Source organism: Otolemur garnettii, unplaced genomic scaffold (genome assembly GCF_000181295.1).
Source record: "Otolemur garnettii isolate 467f Iridium unplaced genomic scaffold, OtoGar3 scaffold00195, whole genome shotgun sequence".
Taxonomy (NCBI): domain Eukaryota; kingdom Metazoa; phylum Chordata; class Mammalia; order Primates; family Galagidae; genus Otolemur; species Otolemur garnettii.
In genome coordinates, this window is record NW_003852590.1 from 1398767 (window position 1) to 1403571 (window position 4805).

The following is a 4805-nucleotide window of genomic DNA, read 5'->3' on the forward strand; positions in this document are numbered from 1 at the left end:
AAAAAAAAATAGTGATTCATCCTTTATGTAAACTGTTTTATTATAATAAAATTTCCTAGCTAGTATGTTAGATATAATGCATATGTAAAATACTAAACATCATAATTATTTTTTACAAGTTTTATTTAATTTCAAAAATAATAAAATTCTCATCGATACCTTCATTTTTGCCACTCAACATCAAACTGATTGACAAATCATGCTGTATGTCCACCTTAATTTTACTCTCTCGTATTTGGGTATCTGGATTTCTAGAAAAAAGAAAAGCACCAAAGAATAATATTCATTTTATGAAGGATTCACTAAAGAATTGCATTAAATTATAAGCTCCTATAGAAATTCAAAATAAAGTGTATAAATTTTTAAAAGGCAATGTTATTTTATTCTATAATTTCCAGATAATATTTAAGTATCAGTCTTATGTAATGTAACAAAAAGTGTTAACTCCTCGATGAACTTACTTCAACCCAATAGAATTTACCTCTTATTGTGTTAAGCCCTGTTGTTCTTTTTATTTTTTAAACTACTTTATTAAGTTATGATTGACATGCTGAGGGATGATTTAGAGCCTGAAGTTTCAGGCTAATTATCAGCATTTTGACTTTGTGTACTAAAGCAAGTAGGGCAATATACAATAATAATTCTTTCTCTTGTAAACTACTGAGGGTGTATACATGTTTTTGTTACCCAGTCTGACTCAGAGCTACTAATGTGCCCATCACACAATTGTGTTCATTGTACCCCTTAGGGGGGTTCCTCCCCTCCTCCCCTCTCTCTCCCCCCTACTTCATTTCTAATGATCTTTACCTGCCTCTATGCACCTGTGTGCCCATCAGTTAGAGAGTACACATACTGTTTGATTTTCCGTTCTTGAGATACTTTACTTAATATGATTAGCTCCAAAAAGACATTAATTTGTCCTTTCTTATGACTGAGTAGTACTTCGTGGTATACACATACCACGTTTTGTCAATCCGTTAATGAATTAATGGACACATGGGTTGACTCTAGATCGTTGTAGTTGTGAATTATGCTGCAATAAACACTCAAGTGCAGATGTACTTTTGATAAAAATAACTTTTTTTCCTTTGAGTACATACCCAGCAGTGAGATTCCTGGATGAAATGGAGGGTATACTTTTAGTTCTTTGAGAAATCTCCTTACTATTTTCCATAAAGATTGTATTAATTTGCAGTCCTACCAATAGTAAATAAGCATTCCTTTCTCTATGCATCCATACTAGTATCTATGTTAAAAATCTGTTCTAACAGGGGTAAGTGACATCTCATTGTGGTTTTAGTTTGCATTTCTCTGATGAGTAGTGATGTTGAGCATTTTTTTTTCTTCTGTATGTTTGTTGCTTATTTGTCTGTCTTCTTTTGTAAAACATCTGTTCATGTCTTTTGCCCCTTTCAATGGAGTTGTCTGTTTTATTCTTGCCAAGTTGTTTTCAGTTCTTTGTAGATTCTGGATATTAGCCCTTTATCAGATGTGTAGATTCTGAATATTTCTCCCATTCATAGGTTTCTATGTGTTCTGATTAAAAGTTCTTTGCCTAGACTGATAGGTAAAAGACTTTTCCTACATTTTTTCCAAAAAAACAAACCTTTCAAAACCTAAAATTAAAGCCTAACCAATCTGAAATAAAGGAAAAAAAAAGGGGGTCCCTTGCAAAGGAAAAAAAAAGAGGGGCCCGGTTCAAGCTCCTGCATGGGTCTATCCAATTTTCCAAGCACCATTTATTAACAGGGATGCTTTTCCCCAGTGTTTATTAGTGACTGCTTTATCAAACATCAGCTGATTGTAAGGAGATGGTTTTATAGCTGGGTGTTCTGTTCTGTTGGTCTGCATCTCTATTTTAGTGTCAAAACCATGCCCTTTAGGGTACTATAAGCTTGTAGTATCGTTTGAAATCAAGTAATATGATGCCTCCAGCTTTTTTCTTTTTGCATAGGATCATTTTGGTTATTCATTTTCTAGTTCCAAAAGAAGCACTGAATTACCCTTTTATTAGATATGTGAAATATGCCAATGGTATTTCTCTCTGTGTGTGTCTGTGCAAAAAAACACTAGGGGCAGATAATAATGACAAATAGATTTAAGATCTGGATTGTCAAATGAAGTAATTCATGTTTTACCAAATATTTTTTAGTCAAATTTTCTAAGTAAAAATTGGGGGACAACTCATGCTCTTTGCAACATTGTTTCAAATTGTCACTTTCTAACAACCATATTAATGATTTAGTTTGCTTTATGATATAAAGTATCCTATAGATGTTTTTATTTTAATGCAAGCTAATATATTTAATTTGTTTCTTAGAGTTTACATTTTAAGGGTTAATTGATATTACCTCTAATTCCACATCCTCCAAATATGATTACATTCCTCAGTTATAATTTAATAATAATATCCATTTTTAAATATGTATATATATTTAGGTGTTTAATCTAAATGAAATTTATTTTTATTAGGTGAATATTTTAGGGTAGGAGATTAGCTTTACATTTTTTTCTGGATGAAAGTCAGCCAAATATATCAATATAGTTTAATGTCCTCAGTTTTTACCTTAAAAAAAAAGAGAAAATAACAATTAAGGATGATGTAATTAATGGACTTAACTAAGAACAGGAGAAAAATAGTTATTGGTAGAACTAAAGGAAAAAAACACAGACTCTTTTGTGTATGAGAGTACAAGAGAATAAAGAGAGATGATGAAATGAGCAGTAGCAGGTGTTATTGTTATGTGAAACTTGCTCAGTTCGATCTTGCCCATCCCCTAAATGAGTTGGAGCAGATTGACCTCACAATATTCGATTAAGACGTAGAAGCAACTTGGTCCTTTGTTTTTAGTCTACAGATTTGGGTTTCTGAGATGATGGACAGCTCCAGTGTTGCAGCAGTAAGAGGACAATCCTGCACATTCTGGATCTGGAAATCCAGGATCTAGACTATTCTGCCACCTGGAAGTGCACACATGGGGTGCGCATTGCCAGGTGGCAAGTAACAGGAAACAGGCTTTCTGCTCCACAGTCTGTGGTGGGCAGTGACGTTTGCAGCCTGTATGTTGAACCTCAAGCAGTTCTCTGAGTGGGTGGTCAAAGCTGTTTCTCCACATGAATCAGAAAGAACAGACCCAGCTGAATATATTAAACAAATTTGTTCCATTTGACTTCTCTGTTGAAAGTAAGGGTATTATCATCATTTGTTAATGTTAAAACTGATGTCTACTAAGAATGCAGCTAAAATGTACAAATATATATTTGGTTAAGATCTCTGAAAGAGGGATTAATAGATGGGAATCAAACAATAAGCAAAGTAAAGTATATTTCATAAATGAAATTGCTATAACTTCTATTCATTACATAAATACTGTTTCTTTCAACTTTCTAAGAATGTATAGAATATCTTCTTAGGGAATAAATTGCTTCTGAGCCATTAGTAGAAAAGTTTTTGCTTTCCCTCCTCAAACTGCAGACTGTAAAAGATTTCAGATTTGTTTATATGATGTGGTTTTTGATGAATTACTAAAACTTAGGGTCATTTTAATATTTAGTATTGTTTAGTATTACAGATATCATGAGTTATCTAGGAAATTTAAGTTTTCCTTAAAACATGTTTATAAAAAATTAGCTTTATTTATTTAGAAGTATTTTTTTCATGGAGTTAGAACACTATAGAAATTTTTCTTACAAATGTATCATAGCACACTACTCTTTAAGCTTTGCACCTGGGTTGGCTCAAATCCAAAATCCCAACTCTAACTTAAGTTTATATTTTAGTCTTCTCAGGCACAGACTTGAGTCATCAAGTTGTCATCTTCTGAGCAAGCAAAAATTTCAAGTCCAATTTAACACCATGGGTGACTTTTAACTTCATCCTCGTGTCTGTGCATATCTTTGTGTGCTAGGGTTTGGTAACGAAGCATGTTACCAAATAGATACAGACTAAAAATAAAACCCTATAGTTCAGCTGGTATTTTCAAATATTTAAGAAGAGGTTTTTTAGTGCATTACCCCAATCCAAATAGGCAGATTGTGGTTTGCAAAAGGTAAGTGAGTTCTCTGCTAAAGCCCAGCTAATTTACTCAGAGCTGAGGCAAGCTCCCAGTACTCTGAGTTCCAGTATTTCACATTTATCTGGCTGTTTAGGTGTGACAAATTTTAATATTAAATTTAAACAATGTTGGATCACTGATGCTCCTAATTCTAGACATTATTATATTATACTATGAGTGTAAATTCTAAAAACCAAATCCCAACTTGTTTTCTAATTGTATGTCTCTGGCAAGTCACATGATGTGAGATTTTCTTTCTTCCATTGGCAAAAATAGGGATCCTAATTATTACATGTGTATTATATATATATGCCACAAAATCAATTTTCACGTAAACTTATCTCACTAAAGGATTTATGTTGAGATCCAAAATGTATTGATCACAGAGTAAATATTACTGACTCCTATATTTATCACAGTCTCAAATTTTCTATTCGTTGTGACATCATTCTTCATCACATTTTGTTTTGAATTATATTTTCTTTACCCTATGTAATGCTTTTTGATAGATAATATGACCCATTCTAGAAATTAGCCTATGCTGTACTCAAAAAAATGTTGTTTACATGGATCAACAAGAAAGTCCAGGTGTTTTTCTTCAAAAATTACAATTTAATTGTAAATTATTTTACACATGTTGGGAAGAGACATGTTGAGCTACTTTAACCATTCAATAAGTATTTATTGGTTTGCTTTCAGTAAAAGAAGATATCACTTGCATATGTTTAGACCTAAAATAAAATGATAGAT